At 37.1% G+C, this 20,133-nt stretch overlaps 1 long non-coding RNA gene across 2 annotated transcripts in view; it reads right to left on the reverse strand.

Moving 5' to 3' along the window:
- The window catches only part of LOC124963999 (uncharacterized), a 164,670-nt gene that overhangs the window by 73,234 nt on the left and 71,303 nt on the right, over positions 1-20,133 (reverse strand). Inside the window, exon 4 of one of the 2 annotated variants that reach the window (XR_007104875.1) lies at positions 8,106-8,541. The exons of the other annotated variant lie outside the window; for it this stretch is intronic. This is a non-coding gene — a long non-coding RNA (uncharacterized LOC124963999). Of the gene's footprint in view, positions 1-8,105; positions 8,542-20,133 lie in introns of those variants that run through there. 2 annotated transcript variants of the gene reach the window in all.

A 20,133-nucleotide genomic window follows, 5' to 3' on the forward strand; every position in this document is an offset into this window, starting at 1 on the left:
AGAAAAGAATTTAGGCTGGTCTGGGCTTAACTGCATTGCTTCTCTCCCATCCAGGAATACATCAGAATGCAGGCTAGGGAGAGCAACACTGTTGGTGTGCACTAGTTTGTTTCCTAAAAGAAACAAAATTCTTATACTGGTTTAAATGATAAGCACATTCATGACCTTATGTAACAAGAAGTGCAGGGGTGGGACAGACCCCCTGTGCATGACGTCCAGGTTCTGTGGTTCTCTTGGTTCTACACTTAGACTGGCTCCCTGGAAGTTGAAGCTATTCCCGGACTTGCAACCAGGCACGAAAATATCCACAGGAATAAATATGATGGTCTCTTTCTTGAGTTTGTTTCTCAGAATTTGGGAAAACTTCCCCAGAAACCTCCTCCATGCAATCTTAGTGGTCAACCTCAGGTTCCTAAAACAATCCTGGGCAGGGAGAATGGCACGCTTGGCTCAGACAAACTAGAATCTCCTCTGGAGCTGCTAAATGGATTTGGCTTCTTCTGAATACAGTCAGGTGGTCACATGAGGAAAATCAAGATCTTGCTGAGAGGGAATAAAGGGGCAAGCAAGAGTTGGCTGGGTAGTCAGTGAAGTATACCAAAGGAGTCACCTTAGCTTTATACAAACAGATGCTGCCTTGGTTCTCTGCCAAATAAAATAACAGTTTCTATTAAAAAAAATCAAACCACACTGAATACAATGTTCTTTGAGGATTTACTTAAGTTCTGGGGCATGAGGATGAGTTGTATTACACATTTACTTGAAGCCCCTCATGAGATGTCTCTGCTATCTCATATCTTTCTGCTCCCGTCCTCTTGTGTCCTTCCATCCACCCTAACCCTCACTGTCAAACAGCTCTCTCCCCTTTTCTATTTTAGGAGTGAACTCATATCCTGTTTCTTGTCTCATGCAGCGAAGCTCTACCAATGCTTATTTGAGAACCTAGAAGCTCAGCTTCTTCAATCACCAACCAGAATGTTCTTTTTCATATCATTGCATAAAGTCTATAAAAACTTTTATTTTCTTTGAAAAAGTAAAGCTTTTTCAAGGACATTATTTTAAATAATATCAGTGGAAGGCTACCTGTGACCCATCTCGTTAGTGATTTTAAGGGGCTGGCACTGTGTAGTGAAAGCTTTCATATCAGTAATGGTTTGGGCCTTTTCCTTGCTGGAGTCACACAGACTGCTAATCTTCACCAGGAAAGGAAACTAATGTTCAAAATTGAGGTAATCTTCCATTCCTCATTCTCATTCCATTTCTGTTTCTCATGACTGTTAGCAACACCCTGTCCTACCACCTGCCACTTTAAATTTCTTTCTCCTTTGTTCTTTACATTAATCTATCACTTTCCTAAATTTGGTCTGGGAGTGTTAATTGGTGTTTCTGGAAGCAAAGTGGTCATGGTCACACAATTTTGGGGAATTTTTTATCCTGGAGCACTTTCATACACACAAAATCATGCACGTTCGAATATTAAAGACCCCAAGAAATTTCATATAACAAAAGGCAGTTAAGTTAAATCCCATTTAATCCAATATTTCCCAGATTTCTTTCATCCCAGAATAATTTTTGTAAGGAAAACCTATTAATAAATACTAGGATATTCATATTTAATGGAAAACAGTAGGAAAAATATTGAGCTGAGCAATTTCTAAATCAGGGTGCAGGACAAAATTAAGATTTCCTGAATGTCTGGTAAGTACTATATATGTTGGTAAAATCATTTTTAAAATCTCATTTCTACCACTAAGAAAAAAAAAAAACACACTACATACATCTTTTATTAAACTGGTTTTAGACAGAAATCCAATTTCATGATGATGAAATCAAGTATGAATTTACCTCAAATAAAGTACAAATTTACCTTAAATAGGCACATTACTATCCTATCCTTTCTCCCTTATCTTTCTAAGGAAAGAATAAAGGTTAACCCCTCTATTTTAAATTCTCAAAACTATTCATGCCACATTTCACTTGAAAGTTTTCATTAAATACCAATGATTTGTGGTTTCAACTATCATTTTAATATGTGCAGAATCGAGTATCTGTAGGTTATAATTATTTTATTTTACATGGCAACAGCAATCTAAGGACTTAATGAGAGTTTGTTTGTTTTTTTTAACCTTAATGTTTAATGGAATGCATGTAGGTGACTCCTAAGGGTCCCTTTATTAGAATGTAAAATTCTTTGGGACAGATTATTAACCTAACATCAAGACTATTAGCAAAAACTGCATTTAATTAAATTTAAGACTATAAAAATAGGTAGAATCATCAAATAGAAAAATCACCAAATCAAGCAAGTTGCATCCTGCCAAACCCCAATAAAGTGGATAAACAAAAGGTAATCCTTCCCAAAGAAAGAGAGGCAAATTAAAAGGGATAATGTGAAGCAAATTTGGAAAGATGTAGGAGAGGAGAAATTGAAGTTGTATTTGGAAAATGGGGAGAGTTTAATGAATTACAGTTAGAGTGTTATTCAATATTCTCTAGATGAATTTGACTCACATTTTTATTAAAATTTATACAAACTCCCAATAGATTGGTTCTGGTAGCATGTTGACAAGCCTGGTAATTACAGTTGACTGAGCTGTTTTTATAAGACCCAAGAGTTGGTCACAGAAAAATCCTATAGTCACTACTTAAAACAAAACAAACAAAAAACCCTGCACATGTATATTGTGGCTTTTTAAAAGCTGAAGGTCAAAGTACATCATCATATAAGGAAATAACTCTGAAAAAGCTCAAGCAAATATAGAAGTCAGAAAAGATTTCCCTGTCTAAGCCAATGGAAGAAAAGAACACATGGCAATCATAAAGAGTATTTCTTTTCAGGATGCCTCTTTCTCCTAAGTAGTTTAAAGCCCAACAGAGTGTGCAGAAAGCTCATTTATAATGCAGGAAAATAGAAAAAGAGTCTGTTGGCATTTCTGGTTTCTATTGAATAGCAAGACAGTGACTGTGAAAGAAAAGAAAAATCTCAAGGAAATGGGTAGTTGAAAGGCACGATGAGATGATAAAATAAAGCAGTTAAGTGAATGTGGAGGCAGATTTGAGAAAACGATCTCAAGAGATTGCCAAACAGATGGCGTGCTGAAGAAGGCTGGATTTCTCAGAAGACAGGCTTACCTCAGTTAAGTCCTGGAGCAGGGGAAAGGGGGGTTTTCTGAGTAGAGGATAACTGGATTGTGTCCTCTCTCAAATGAAAGGTGTAGGTGGTGATTTTTTATGAAACTATATCAAGGATGAAATTTATAAAGTTTTGTAGACTTTTAGAATTAAAGAGTAGAAAAGGTACATCTGCTACTCAGCTTTAAATGATACCTGTTTGTTATGGCTTGGATATGAGCACCCCCCCACACACACACACAAAAACTCCTGTGTTAATTCAGGAATGTTCAGAGGTGAAAAGATGGGATCATAAGAGCTGAAACCAAAACGGTCCATCCTAGTTTGAATGGACTGACAGGGTGATAACTGGTAGGTAGGTGGGGCATGGCGGGAGGAGGCGGATCACTGGGGCGATGCCCTGCAGAGGCGCATCCTCCCTCTGGCCCCTTCCCCCTTTCTCTGTTCCTCAGCCACCCTGAGGTGAACACTTTACCTCTGTCATGCCCTTCGGCAATAACACTGCACTTCATCTTGGGCCCAGAGCAATGGAGTCAGCCAGTTTTGGACTGAACCCTCTGAAACCATGAGTTAAAATAGATTTTCCTCCTCTCGCTTGTTCTTGTCAGGTATTTTCATCGTGGTGACGCAAAGTTGACTAACACATTGTCTTAAAAGTGTTTGTGGTACTAGGGCGCCTTGGAGAAATGTTTAATTCTGAGATGTGGCAGGGAATATATAAGATGAGCCAGGATCATCTTGTCATTGCAACTAGTAAAGACACACACAGACACATAAGAACAGTGTTAGGGAGATAATGTCAAAGCGTCACAAGAGTTGACTGAAAGGGCAACCAGATGGTCCTAGCTGAAACATGCTTTGAGCAACAAAATAAATAAAATCATATTAGCTTCTAGTCAAAACTAGAAAATAAATGCCATATTTATATTGTTATATTTGTACTAGTTAAATAAGTGATTGAGTACACACTAAATGGAAAAGAATAAACAAATCTCTCAAGCCTTGTGCTGTGGAACTTGTTGTTGGTTTTTTCCTCACATGTTAGTTTGTTTGGGTGCAATACCTTATTTTTAAATTGTAAAAACGCTATATCAAGTTAACCAAGTTAGTGGTTCCAGAAAACATTTGGTAGGAAAAAATAAATAATATGATTATTAGGCTCCATAGATGCAAAACATGCTATGTAATTTCATGTATTAAAAATTCAAAATATATAATTAAGGCAAACTAATCTAAAATCTTAGAGGTTAAATGGTGGTTACCTTTGAGAGATGTGACCGGTGAGGCACTAGAGCTGCTTCAGGGGGCTATGATGCTATTTTTCTTGGTCTGAGTGGCAGTTACTGCTATAAGCTTATGGGTTTTTTTTCACTTTTTTATATGTATATTATACTTTAATACAAATTTTATTAAAGAAAAATACTAAACTGGAGAGCTTTGCCAATGCTCTTTTTGAAATTTATCTTAAGTATGGTCTACAAATGCTTCCTGAATAGTAAACATATTTCTTAATTGAGGACCATGGGGTGCCGTGTTGTCATTAAAAATGTTTTTTGTCCATTTATTCATTCACTCTTTCACAAGTGTTTATTAAACTTCTAGGGCTGGCACAGGGAATGGATTGCCTATCTCTAAAACCATAGATTACATATGAAATGGAAATAGAAACAGAACACTACAAAATATCAGAATAATTGCTATCATGTAATATGTGCAAATGCAAAGGGATTCTAGAGATGTTCTCTGGTCTCCTGGGGGAAATCCAAGTTTCTCAACTAAGGAGGGACACAAGTTGATATATAAAGAAGTCATTACATGACCTTTGTACACTTGAGTGAAAGAAACTAGGGGTGGGTACATGGGAGAGGTGAGATGAGGAGAGAATTCCAGACAGAGGTGCTGGTTAGAGAAAAGTCACAGGGGCATGATGCATATAGGGAACTTTCCATAGTTTTGGAGAGAGAAAGTGGCAGTAACTGAGATGACAGAGGAAGGCAGGAGCCACCTCATGCAAAGTACACCTGCAGAAGATTCTATTCAGGAGGTGATGAGCTTTTAAGATGTTGAACAATCTGGCAAGAAATATGAGTAGAAATATAACTGAAGGTAGCATGGAGGAATGCTTAGAGAGGACATGGCTGGAAGAAGAAAGACTCTGAAGAAGCTGCCATCAGGGTATAGAAGACAGACTATGGCAGAATGGACAGGAAGCAGCACAGATGTTTAAGATTTAGAGTTGGCAGGTCTTAGTGATTAGATGGGTAGGGGATGAAATAGGAATCCATGAAGACATCAATGGTATCATTATTGATGTTAGAGAACACAGAAGGAAAAGTCAGGGTATGGAAGATGAGTTCTGTCTGGGATATGAACATAGGCTTACTCTGGGTGGGGATATCTAGCACAAAGTTGGATGTAATGGGAATGGAACCCAGAAGAATGATCTGGAGCTATGGGAGTTTTCTGTCATAGACATGTAACTGGTAATTAAAACTAGCTGAGGTCAACCGTGGCATGTAGAGTCACCAGCATACTAGAGGTCCTAAGGAGGCAGACTTCTGTAGTTTCTCTATGGTGCCAGGCTAGCTCAGATGCTGAAAAGGATGCGGAGTCAAGACCCAGACTCTGGGAGTTGGGTGGAAGCAGGCTTGTGGCAAGCAGCCTGCAAACTCATTTATTGCAGGAACAGTTATACATTTTGTAGGTTTCTTGCCCAATCACAATGTGCCATGGGGGATCAGACAACCAGGTTCCTATACGAGTTCCCTTGGTAACACTGAGTCGATTTGGGGCAGTTGTTTACTTTCCTAGGTAACCAAAGCGGGATGCTCCTCCCTGCAAGTTTTCCTTACACACTTGAGACATACACTGCTGCCAGCCAAGAACTAGGATTTCTCCCAACAGACTTGAGATTCAGAGTAGTGAGGGAATGAGAAAACAGAGTGAGGTCATGAACTCGTGAGAAAAGCACATTATTAGAATTTAAGATTTTTAGGCTGGGCCATTTCCGAGTTATAAATGGAATTAAGTTCCATGAGGGCAGAAGCATTTCACTTCCCCAATAAGTAGAACAGAGTATGACATATGGTAGGTGCTCAGTAAATATTTGATAAATGGAGCATTGTTGAATTAGACTGAGTGGGAAGTTAATGAATGGGATAAAGTCAAGGAAATCTCATGAAAGTTTTATAAAATTTGGTTAAGGGAGTTTGATTTGTGTTTGATAGTGCATGTTTCATGTCTTCCTTTGTGGAAAGTAAATTAGTAGGTATGTTCAGGAGGTGTCTATTGCCTGGAATATGATCATATTCATAAAACATCTTTTACTATTTCCTGCTTTAGAGAAAATTAATATATAATACACACAATAGATAACTGTCTACAGTCTATTCTTTTCAACAACATTCTACTTTGAGAATTTCACCAGACTACCATTTAAAAATGTTTGATATGAAATACGTAGAATCATCTATGAGGTAGTCTAATTAAATGTTTAGCTTGAATACATCAAGCTGTTGGTCCTATCCTTCAGTTTGTAAGCAATACAAAGGATATAAAACCAGAAAAAATGACACCACATAGAAATAATCAGATAAATATTGAAGACAGGACATTCTGTAGAACAGTTGGCCCAGTTGATTTAATGAGCCAGTGAGATTTAAAAGAGGAAAGGGATGATTCTGCCTGATTAGAAGAAGGAGCTTGGACTGGATTATTGTTTGGATCAAGCAATTGTGAAAACATTTTGTCACAAATCAGAGAATTAGACTATGAACTTGGTATGAGAAAAATGAAAGCTTATTGATGTGGAAAGGTATGGTCATATAGTGACTAAAACAGGATATCTAGAATATATGATTTTGGTAAAATTTTCACCAATGTTTATAAGTGTCTAAAAATACCTGAAAGGGAAGGTACAGGGAATTGAGATTAACCAAATTATGTTATGCCTGTGTACAAATATGGCATAATGAATCCCACTATTATCTATAATTATAATGCACCAATAAAAAATATCTGAACAGATCTGAAATAAACTCTTAACAGAGGTAAGTCCTGGCTTTTGGAAATGTAATAATTTTATTGTTCTTTACCAGTACTTTTTACTTTTTACAATGTATTTATATATTTTTGGAATACTAAAAGTTTACTTTTTTGTTTTAAAGGTTAAAGTGAAAAGAAATTGAAGATGAAGTTTAGAAATAACATTTTCATTCTAAACATCACAAGAGAATGAAAGAACTTCCTGTATTAGTTTGCTAGAGCTGATGTAACAAAATATTATACACTTAGTAGCTTAAACAACTGAAATTTATTGTTTCTCAATGCTGGATTCTGAGATGCAGGTGGCTGGTTCCTTCAAGGGCTGTGGGTGAGAGTCTGGTCTATGCTTTTTTCTCAGCTTCCAGGGGTTTGTTGGCCTCATCCTTATTTCTGCTTCCATTGTCTCCATAAGTTCTTCCAGGGTGCATATCTGTGCCCAATGCCCTCCCTGCCTTTCATAAGGACACCGACACTCTTGGGTTAGGGGTCCATCCTATTTCAGTATGATTCATCTTAACTAACTCTATCTTGTTTACAAATATCACCACAGATTCACCTCCATAGATCTGAATGTCTTATTTGAATTTGAACTCAGATGCCCCAATACATGTTTGTCTATAAAAATCCTGGGAGGGAGTTTAAGAGTTTTTAGGCTGGGCCATTTCTGAGTTACAAAGTCAGATGTTGAAATTGATGAAATTGATAGAAAAGGTTAAAAAAAAGTACAATTATTTATGGAAAAATATTGATTTGGAGAATCAATGTTGGTCTCATATGCAGTTTTTGATTATTAGGTAATACCAGAAATGAGGATACAGTATCAAAATACATGTATATATATATATATATATATATATATATATATATATATATATATATATTTTCCCCCCCCTACATCTGGCAAACATTGCCATGGAATGTTCATATTTTAGTTTGGTCTTGTCAACGTTTAAATCTGGCTCCCTCTCCTGGAGGATATGATTTTTTCCTCTCCTTAATTGGAGTCCAAAAAGAGTATACAGAATAAGTTCATAGCTCAGGGATTTTGATTGTTCATTTGTAGATGGTTATGGCTTCCTTGACCAACTTGTGGTTTATAATGGGTAAAAACTTGTACTTCACATTTATAGATCAGACACTAATTACCCACCACCCTCTACTTCAAACAGAGCTAACATTTAACTCAGTTCCTAAGGTACGTAAGTCCATGACCTTGACTTTCAGTCTTCCTCTTGTCAGGATATAGTCTGCTGGTATGAATTTAGGCTTTCAGAACTAGAAGGAACCTGTAGATCTCCTCCAAACCAACTCTTCTTTTCCAGATGAGAAAGCACAGGTGCAGTGAGGAAGTGATTTCCCTAAATCCTGCAATTATGAGAATTTCATTGTGGGTATGTCACAAATTATGTATTATGTGCTTCTCTAACACTTTACAGCCATTAATGCATCAATCTAAGGTAAGGGACATTTTTTGATTGCCTACTTCTTGTCAGACACTAGGAGATATACAAAAATGTGTGAGATGTGATCTTTGCTCCTCAAAGAGCAATATTAATTAAATTGTATGAATAGTGATTTTAGGCTAGACACAGTTGCCAGGTCTACGGCTCTACACAGCCAATTGAATGCTGTTTTTCACATTAATTAGTACTCATTTTTAACAGATGACTGATCATTTCTTTGCATTGCCCATTAATCTTCGTGATTAGATGTTGGCCCCTTTACAGCTGGCTTTGGGGCTTGACTTTTTCTGAACTGGAAACTGGTGACTTTGAATAGGAGTGATGGAACCAAATGCATGTTGAGGTTTCAAATATTTTTTTGTTAATGTGTAAAATGTTTTGGAATGTTTAGGTGAAAGTTGTTTTTGGATAAAAATATCAGAATCTCCATAAATTCATTTGTTCCCTGGAAAACAGGTCAGTATCTAGTGCTATTTATGAGTCCAGCTGTCTCAACACTAATTCTTTTTTTTTTTTTTTTTGATACAGGGATTGAATCTAAGAACACTTAACCATTGCACTACATCCACAGCCTTTTTTACTTTTTGTTTTGAGACAGGGTCTTGCTGAGTTTCTGAGGCTGGCCTTGAACTTGTGCTCCTCCTTCTTCAGTCTCCTGAGTCACTGGGATTACAGGTGTGAGTCACTGTGTAAGCCCTTTTTACAATATTAAGATGCCCATGTAAGTCTTTTGTAATCATATACTACTTTTATCTGTCCACTGTGGTAACATAATTCTTATGTGGTAACATAATTCTTCTATACCTATATGCATATATAGACTCTCACAAGAGTTAACTAATAAGCAGAGAGAGAATGGAGCCATTCTGATTTTATTGCTTAGACCATTCTATCAATTACTCGTTTTGCTGCCCAGAAAATCAACAAGAAGCGGTGTGCACATAGAGGTGGCACATTGTAATAATTAGCACAGACTCAACCTTTCGCTCTGCCATTTGCCTGCTATGTTACCTTGGAAAGTTACCTAATCTCTCTGTGTCTCATATTCCTCATAAAGTTGTTGCAGTTATTAATGAATAAATATACATGAGTCTGGAGAACAGATCCTGGAACATAGTAAGTATGTATATATACTCATGAACTCTATTAATACTTTGATTTATATGTGCAAGAAAAATAATTATGGTGTTCATGGATTCTAAGAAAAGATTTAAAAGTTAATTTCAAAATAAGAACCAACTTAGTAAATACTATTTCATACTAGCTCTGGACATAGATGTGAGGGTTGGTGTTCTTTAGGGAGAGTGCCCTTTTCCAGAACCAGTAACCAGGGTGATAAATCTCAGTTCTAACCTAATGAACTAAATGTCAATCACCTACTGTTCACATACCTTCTGCTTAGAAGATATGAAAGTACTTAAGAGATGGTCTTTAAGTTCATCAAGAGGGGGGAAAATCCTCTCATGTCAAAAGTTGAAGAAGATGTATTTGAGCATATTACATTTCTCTTCCTCTGGAAACATCTTAGAAATCATAAACTTTTCTCATCAGTGATTCTTGGGTTTTAGTATCAAAGGAAGGTACAGTTGTAACAAAAGGACTTTGTGTTCTTAATATTCACCCTGTAACAGCAGGTACTTTGTTGAGCACCTCTCTGAAGACTTTACAGAATATGAAATCACTTCCAGAGCTGAGAATCATTTTGGGGTTCAGCACTACCTCATTTTCATCAAGGTAGATGTAAATGAGATTATTTCAAATGACTAGAGCTTTTCTAAGCATTTAACTTTTAAAACTCAGATGAGATTTAATCACCTGTTTCCTATTTTATATCATTGATGTCTTTTATTCTGCACTGCCCAGAAATCAAGCTGAGTTTGAATTAAAATCCATTTTCCAGGCTGCTTCTGAAAGATAAAACAGACTAATTGGTTTGAAGCTTCTTCAAAGCCCATACAACAGGTTGAGTTTTAGATGTTTAGTCATTTGTACTGTAGAGTGTCTGTCCAATCACTGACAAGCCAAAACCTTCTATGAGCTGTTTTCTCTCAGTGCCTGTGATCTCCAGAGCAGACCACAGGCTTCACCATAAGTAGCTTGTCACTATTAATTGGGGATCTTACATCATGCCACTGTTGCCGCAACCCCATTTAGCATCAAAGAGTGAATGACATCAATGTCATAGCACCCCTGCTATAAGTTAGCAATGAATAAACCCATTAAAATGAAGGGCCACTGGACCTCTACTTTACTGTTCAAGGAGCTCTTCTGACCTGATGCACAGAGAAACTAGTGAGAATCATTAAACATAAAAAGCAAAACCTCTGGAAATGGTCCTAGGGAGGAACAGCAAATGAAAAAAAATCTATTCAAGACCTACAAAAATTGGTAAGAAATGTGACAGTCTCTGGTATCTGAACCAAGATCACTCCTTCACCTTTTCCAGTTCAATGAGGCAAAAACACTTGACAAATGAGGAATGGAAGAATTTCCTCAACCTGATGAAGAGCATCTACTGAAACCTCATAGCTAACTGAATGTGGTTGTGCACACCTGTAATCCCAGCTGCTTCAGAAGCTGAGGCAGGAGAATTTCAAGTTCGAGTCCAGCCTGGACAATTTAGTGAGATCCTGTCTCAAAATTAAAAAATTGAAATGGCTGGGGATGTAGCTCAGTGGTGGAGTGCCCCTGAATTCAAGCCCTGGTATTATGGGAAACAGACTGGTTGAGAAGCAGCAAGCAGCACTTGGAGAGAACTCCAAACTTAATTTTACACTGGTGGGCCCAGAGGAAAACAAAATTCCAAAGTCTGAGCCCTGGTTTGTAGTGTCTCACAGCATTTAGAGGTTATTGGGCATCATCTTAGACCCATTCCATCATTGGGGCTTTTTTCCTCTTAAAAAAAATTCCTAATCTACATAGCTGAAGGCTTTCTGCAGGGTCTCTAACAAAGCATGCTTACAGAAACAGACAAACAACAGTTCTTTTCATAGGCATCTGTTACATTTCAAGAGGGCATGTGGTCAGAATCCTAGGGCAGTTATTAACAATCCAAAAGGTAGGGACCTATGGTTAATTAGGCTTCCTGGAGAAAGGCTGAGAGGAGGGGAAGGGGAACTGACCCTTTCCCTAGGCATTGGTCTTTCACCATAACGCTTTTATCATTTCATTTCACAACCAGGTCTGGTTTTGCCATCACACTAGTACAGAAGTTGTCTGTGTGTGTGTGTGTGTGTGTGTGTGTGTGTGTGTGTGTGTTGGGGGGGTGGGAGACTCATAGCTGACACCTCACTTAATGGTGAGAGAGTGAATACTTTCTCCCTTAGCTTAGGAATGGGACAAGAAAGTCCTCTTTCTCCACTTCTACTTGACATTGTATTGAAGATTTTAGTTAGGGAAATTGGTCCAGGAAATAAAAAGCAAGCCTTCAAATTTGAAAGTAGTACAACTCTCTACTTCAAGAAAAGATGCTCTTTGTATGTAAAAAATTCTAATGAATTCACTAAAAGTTATTAGAACTAATTTAAAAAATCCAGCAAGAGGTTCCAAGATTTCAGGATAGAAAAGGTTGTGTTCCTGGCTGCTCTGTGGTGTGAAACCAAGAAAGCAGACAGGCAGCGTCTCTGCTGCAAGGTGGGTGAACAAAAAAAAAAAAAAAAAAAAAAAAAAAAAAAAAAAAAAAAAAGGTGGGGGGAGGGGGTATATTCTGGAATTTAAAACTGGACATTCAAAGCAGATAAGGGGACTCAGGAGGTTGGATATAATAAAATAAGTTGGGCCAGATGCACCAACCAGAGCAGTCCCTCCATGAGTGTAGTAGAGGGATAAGGGAATTAAAGGAACCTGCATTTTTAGGAGGCCTGAGGCATGTCTGGGTACAGAGTGTTTAGAGATCAAGGACACTGCCCCACTAATCTGAAAGGCACTCTGCACAATGTCTTGTGTGGGAAAGAAGTCACCATCTCTCCAGGTGGATTATGGAGGACAAAGGAAGGAACCATTTTGCAGCCACGATGTGGGGGCTGGTAGCTGAGGAAGCCATTCCTTGAAACCCAAGTTTGGCTCCAAATTACAGGCCCAGTAAACACACACTGCATGACATTAGCGTGTGCTTAAGTGTCCAGGAGAAGATCAAACCTGGAGAGAGGTTTACACAGGGGACAACTGGTTGTGGAAACCCCCGTGAATCTGATACCACTCTTTACGGGTCCTGCTCCCTCAGGTGTTGAAGTATAACGCCGAGAAGCACGCCAAAGCAAATGTAGAGTGGAAATTAAGCTTTATTAAAGACAAGTAAAAGCAGATTTCTCCCGGGTGGAAGAAGGGGACCCAAAGGCGGAATACATGGGATGAGCAAATCTTGTCCTTTTTATAGGCTTTATTCTCCCATTCTTTTCCCCTTATCTCTTTCCTTCCTGCCTACGGGATTAGGCCTGGTTTTGCAGGTGAGATGTAGAAGGTGAAAAGTGGATGGGGCAAGGGAGGGCCAAAGTGATTCAGCCAGGTAAGGGCCCAGGGGGCATTAATCAGCATCTCCCTGCCTGTAGTCTCTGACAAGGGCAGGTAAATTTGGTCATCAATGGACTCTGCAGGTCCTTGACATTCTATTCTCCCAGGGCAGTCTCCAACTTCCAGAGGCAGATGACTTTCATGGCCTCCATTTCCTTGATCTGACCCGATCCCCTATTTCCACACTAACTGCCTGTCCCCAATTCTGGCTTCAGTTCTACTCCTCCCTTTCCAATCCAACTGCTTGAAGGACCTGCTGGGAGAGATGTATCTGACTGGGAATTCAGAAGGGCAGAGATTAGAGAGATTGTTTGGAGACTGAACCTGAGACCAGGAAACATGGCATCCACAGGTAATATAGTAGACTATGTATTGGCTTCGCCACCACATGAATGGAACTCAGGGGAGATCCCTGGGTACAGTCTTCCAGTATGGACTGGCAATTACTGGACCCTGGAGGTGCACGCATTTAAAATCTCCAGACCAACTGACATTCAGTGAAGAGCCTGGAGCCCACCTACACCTAAACCTTGGCTCCAGGAATTCCACCTGTTGGATTACCTCTCTCACTCCAGCAATCTGGAAGATAGAGCACCATGCTCCAGATGACCTTAAACTAAAACTGCTGAAAAGAGAAGCTGAGAATCTTCTGAACTCAAACAGAAAGAATTCTTTAACTTTTCATTAAGATTTTTTTTTTTCTGTTTTCCTTTCTTTTTCTTTTCTCTGTTTAATTTTGACCTTAACAGTTCATGGACATTTATATATATACATACATATTTGATTTTTCCCCCTCACTTCTAGCACTTAGAAGTCAGTTACTTTTTATGGATCAGTTTTTTGAGGACTAGGATGTTTGATTATTATATTTGTCTTGTTTTATGTTCTTTTATTTTATTTTTAATTTAAAAAAATTTTACTTTGTATATTTTTATCTTACCTGTTTCCCTTGATTCTCTTTCTCTCTTTTCTTCTGCTAACAACCAATCTCTATTGTTCTCTCTTGCACTCTTCCTTTAATTTTCTATTTTTATCTTCTCTCCTCCTTCCTCATAATCAACACATTCTATATCACTTCTGTTTTCTCCCTGTCCACAGTTTGAAACTGTAAGCTCTTTTGCAAACTTTGCAAACTTGCTGTTTTATTGTAGACAATAACTGATCATATTATTTCTGCTTGTTGTGATAATTAACATTGTAGACATCATAGTAGGGACTATTTGGTTTAATGCTGGATATTGCTTGCATTGGCTGTTATTATTTGTCACCCTCTAAGCAGTGAAGTACTGGAAATGTTCAGGGACACTATGTGTCCACAGGGTAAAAACTCTACTACCTCAGGCGAGTAGACATACAAACAACATGAAAAAACAAGGAAACAAATCACCCCAAACAAACCAAGATACTCCAATAACAGAATCCACTGACACCACAGTAGAGGAAATGTTAGAGAAGAAGTTAGAATGTGCATAGTTAAATTGATCTTTGAATTAAAGGATAGTGTAATCAGAAAAAATACATGAAGTGAAAGATCACTTCAATAAAGAGAGATTCTGAAAAAAAAAACAAGCAGAAATATTTGAAATGAAGGAATCAATAAACCAAATTATAAATTCAATAAAAGTATCACTATCAGACTAGACCACTTGTAAGAGTTTCAGGCAATGAAGACAAAAATATAATCTTGTAAACAAAGTTGACTGTAGAGAAAAGATGTTAAGAGACCATGAACAGAACTTCTAAGAAATATAGGATAATGTGAAAAAAACAAATTTAAGATTTATTGGGATAGATGAAAGTCCCGAAATACAAATGAAAGGAATGTACAATATTTTCAATGAAATAATATCAGAAAATTTCCCAAACCTAAAGAATGAAATGGAAAATCAAATATAGTAGGCTTATGAGACCCCCACATATACAAAATTACAACAGTCCCACGCCAAGGCACATTATTATGAAAATGCCTAACATACAGAATAAGGATAGAATTTTAAAGGCTGCCTGAGAAAAACAGCTGGTCACATTTAGAGGGAAACCAATCCAGAACTCAGACCCTCAAAGCTAGGAGGTCTTGGAATAATATAAACCAAGCTCTGAAAGAAAATGGGTGCCAGCAGAGAATACTATACCCAGCAAAATTAAGTTTCAAAATTGATGATGAAATAAAATCTTCCATGATAAACTAAAGTTAAAAGAATTCACAACCAGACAGCCTGCACCACAAAACATACTCAAGAACATATTTTATGAAGAAAGAAGAAATGAAAAATAAAAGTGAAAACCAGCAAAGGAAAGAGCTACACTAAAAGAATAGTGTATCAGTAGAGAAACAAATTAAAATTAAAAATCAGAAATAAAAAACAGAATAAAAATCATATCTCAAAATTAGCATTGAATGTAAATGGCCTAAACTCATCAATCAAAAGATATAAACTGGCAGATTGGATCAAAAAATAAGACCCAACAATATTCTGTCTCCAAGAGACTCACCACATAGACAAAGATACCCACAGACTAAAGGTTTGAGTAAACAAGCAGGGGTTTCTATCTGATCAGACAAAGTGGACTTCAAGCCAAAGTTAATTAGAAAAGACAAAGAAGAACATTTCACACTGCTTAAGGGAATTAATGTTATGTCAACAAGATGTAACAACTGTAAAAACTTATGCTTCAAACAATGGAGCATCTATGTAAATCAATTTGAAGAAGCAAATAGACCACAACACAGTAATACTTGGGGACCTTAATACACCTCTCTCACTGCTGAATAGATCCTCCAAACAAAAACTAAATAAAGAAGCTACTGAACTAAAAATACAATTAATAATTTAGACTTAACACATATATAGACTGTTTCACCCATCAATGACTGATATACAGCAGCACACAGATCCTTCTCTAAAATAGACCATATCTTAGGCCACAAAGTAACTCTTAGTGAATACAAGAAAATGGAGATAATACCCTGCATCCTATCAGACCATAATGAAATGAAATTAGAAATCAATGATAAAAAAATTAGAAGCTATTCCAACACCTGGAGACTAGATAATATACTATTGAATGACCAACAGATAGCAGAAGAGATTGGGAATGAAATTAAAAAAATATTTAGAGGAAAATGAGAACACTGATGCAGCATATCAAAATCTCTAGGACACTATGAAGGCAGTGCTAAGAGGAAAGTTCATCACGTTGAGCTCATTCATAAAAAGAATAGAAAGTCAACAAATAAATAACCTAACATTACATCTCAAAGCTCTAGAAAAAGAACAACAAACCAACTCCAAAAGCAGTAGACAATGGGAAATAATTAAAATCAGCACTGAAATCAGTAAAATTGAAGCAAAAGACACAATTTAAAAAATTGACAAAACAAAAAGTTGGTCTTTGGAAAAAAATCAATAAAATTGATAAACCCTTAACCAAGTTAACAAAGAGAAAACTCAAATCACTAAAATTCATGATGAAAAAGGATATATCACTACTAAAATACAGAAGATAATAAGAACCTATTTTGAAAATTTATACTCTAACAAAACAGAAAATCTCGAAGACATCAACAAATTTCTAGAGAATATGACCTACCCAAATTGAATCAGGACATACATAATTTAAATGGATCAATTCCAAGCAATGAAATTGAAGATGCCATCAAATACTTACCAAGATAGAAAAGCCCAGGACCAGATGGATTCTTAGCTGAGTTCTACCAGACTTTCAAAGAAGCACTAACACCAATCTTCCTTAAATTATTCTAAGAAATAGGAAAGGAGAGGTCCCTTCCAAACTCATTCTATGAAGCTGGCATCATCCTGATACCAAAAACAGGCAAAGACATATCAAGGAAAGAAAATTTCAAACCAATATCCTTGATGAACATAGATATAAAAATTCTTAATAAAATGCTGACAAATCACACACAAAATATGTTAAAAATAGTGCACCATGATCAAGTGGGGTTCATCCCAAGGATGCAAGGTTGGTTCAACTTATGGAAATCAATAAATGTAATTCATCACATCAATAGACTTAAAGACAAGAATCACATGATCATCTCAAAAGATGCAGAAAAAGCATTTAAAAAAATACAGCATCTCTTCATGTTCAAAACACTAGAAAGACTAGGGATAGTAGGAACGTAACTCAACATTGTAAAAGGTACATATGCTAATCCCAAGGACAACATCATTTTAATTGGAGGAAAATTGAAAGCATTCTAAAAACTGGAAGAAGACAAGATTGCCCTTTATTACCACTTCTCTTCAACATAGTCCTGGAAACTCTAGCCAGAGCAATTAGACAGAGGAAAGAAATTATAGTGATACAAATAGGAAAAGAACTCGAACTTATTTGCTGACAACATAATTCTATATTTAGAAGCCCCAAAAAACTCCACCAGAAAATTTATAGAACTCATAAATTCAGCAAAGTAGCAGGATATAAAATTAACACCCATAAATTAATTGTGTTTCTATATATCAGTGATGAATCAACTAAAAGAGAAATTAGGAAAACCATCCCATTTCAATAGCCTCCAAGAAAATAATATATTTGAGAATAAATCTAACAAAAGAGGTGAAAGACCTCTACAATGAAAACTATAGAACACTAAAGAAAGAAATTGAAGAAGACCTTAGAAGATAGAAAGATCTACCATATTCTTGGATAGGCAGAATTAATATTGTCAAAATGGCCATACTAGCGAAAGTGCTATAGAGATATAATGCGGTTCTATTAAGGTTCCAATGACATTCTTCATAGAAATAGAAAAAGCAATTAGGAAATTCATTTGGAAAAATAAGAGGCCCAGAATAGCCAAAGCAATCCTTAGCAAGAAAAGTGATACAGGAGGCATCACAATACCTGACCTTAAATTATGCTACAGAGCTATAGTAACAAAAACAGCATGGTATTGGCACCAAAACAGACATGAAGACTAAGGGAACAGAATAGAAGACACAGAGACAAACCCATGAAAATGCAGTTATCTCATCCTAGACAAAGGTACCTAAACATATATTGGAGAAAAGTAATGGTGCTGGGAAAACTGAAATCCATATGTAATAAATTAGACCCCTATCTCTCACCCTGCGCATAACTCAATTCTAAGTGGATCAAGGACCTATGCATTATATCAGATACCCCATGCCTACTGAAGAAAAAGTAGGCCTAAATCTCCATTATGTCAGCTTAGGAACTGAATTCCTCAACAAGATTCTAAAAGTGCAAGAAGTAAAATCAAGAATCAATAAATGGGATAGTATCAAACTAAAAAGCTTCTTCATAGCAAAAGAAACAATCAGGAACATGAAGAGAGACCCTACAGAATGGGAGAAAATCTTTGCCACCTGCACCTCAGATAGAGCACTAATCTCCAGGATATATAAAGAACTCAAAAAACTCAATACCAAAAAAACTATTTACCCAATCAATAAATGGACAAAGGAACTGATCAGACACTTCACAGAAGAAATATGGTCAACAAATACATGAAAAAATTTTCAACATCTCTAGCAATTAGAGAAATACAAATTAAAACTACACTGAAATTTCATCTCACTCCAGTCAGAATGGCAGTTGTAAAGGATACAAGTAACAATAAATGATGGCGAGGATGTGGAGAAAAAGGTTCACTCATACATTACTGGTGGGACTGCAAATTGGTGCAACCACTCTGGAAAGCAGTATGGAGATTCCTCAGAAAACTTGGAATAGAACCACTATTTGACCCAGTTATCCCACTCCTCGGCATATACCTAACAGGCTTAAAATCAGCATACTCTACTGATGTGGCCATTCCAATATTCACAGTAACTCAATTCACAATAGCTAAGCTATGGAACTAAACTAGGTGCCCATCAATGGATAAATGGATAAAGAAAATGTGGTATATATACATAATGGAATATTACTCAGCCATAAGGATGAATGAAATTATGGCATTTGCCAGTAAATGAATGGAACTGGAGACTATCATGCTATGTGAAATAAGCCAATCCCAAAAAAACAAAGACCAAATGTTCTCTCTCATATGTGGATGTTGACTCACAATAGGTGATGTTAGATGTAAAGGGGGGCAGTTTTGGTTCGTTGATAACTCCCAGAAAAGATGCTCCGCAGATACAAGTCTCACATGAGGAACTTTTATTCAAGTGGACAAAACGTGTCCGCTCGGGGGAAAGGGGAAAGGGAAAAAGGGAAGAAGAAGATGGGGCACGGTTCTTTGTATTGGAATTTCGCGGGCTGGGAGGAACCAATCACGGAGGAGAATTATTACAGACTGACTGATGGACCAATGACATATTGGAACGTAATGTAGGGGGGGGCAGGAAGGTTACAGCGACCTAAGCCGGAAATTCCTGTAACGGGAGAGGCGGGCTTAACACAGATTGACAGGTGATGCCTGTAGCGGGAGAGAAAAAGGTGGCTTTATACCTAACAGGTGAGAACCGGGAGGAAGAAGTGGAGGTTCACTGGATTGGACAGGGGGCAATGTGGAGAAGAGAGCAGAGATGGGAATGGGAAGGGGAATGGGAATGGGAAAGACAGTAGAATGAATTGGACATAACTTTCCTATGTTTATATATGGATACATGACCATTGTAACTCCACATCATGTACAACCACAGGAATAGGAAGTTATATTCCATGTGTGCATGATATGTCCCAATACATTCTACTGTCATGTATAACTAAAAAGAACAAAGAAAAAAAAGAAAAAAAATCAGCAAATTTTCAGGATACAACTCAACTCTATTTTTATATATATGCAATGAACAATCAAAAAATGAAACTATAAAAATTCTATTCACAGTCACATCCAAAGAAATAAAATATTTGGGGAAAGAAAAGACGGCATAATTTATACCTGGAAAACTACAAAGCATAGTTCAAAGTAATTAAGCCAGCACTAAAACCCATATGGAATTGCAGGGGACCCAAAATAGCCCAAGACATACAAATAACAAATAAGCACATG

The sequence above is a fragment of the Sciurus carolinensis genome, chromosome 14 (assembly GCF_902686445.1).
Source record: "Sciurus carolinensis chromosome 14, mSciCar1.2, whole genome shotgun sequence".
Taxonomy (NCBI): domain Eukaryota; kingdom Metazoa; phylum Chordata; class Mammalia; order Rodentia; family Sciuridae; genus Sciurus; species Sciurus carolinensis.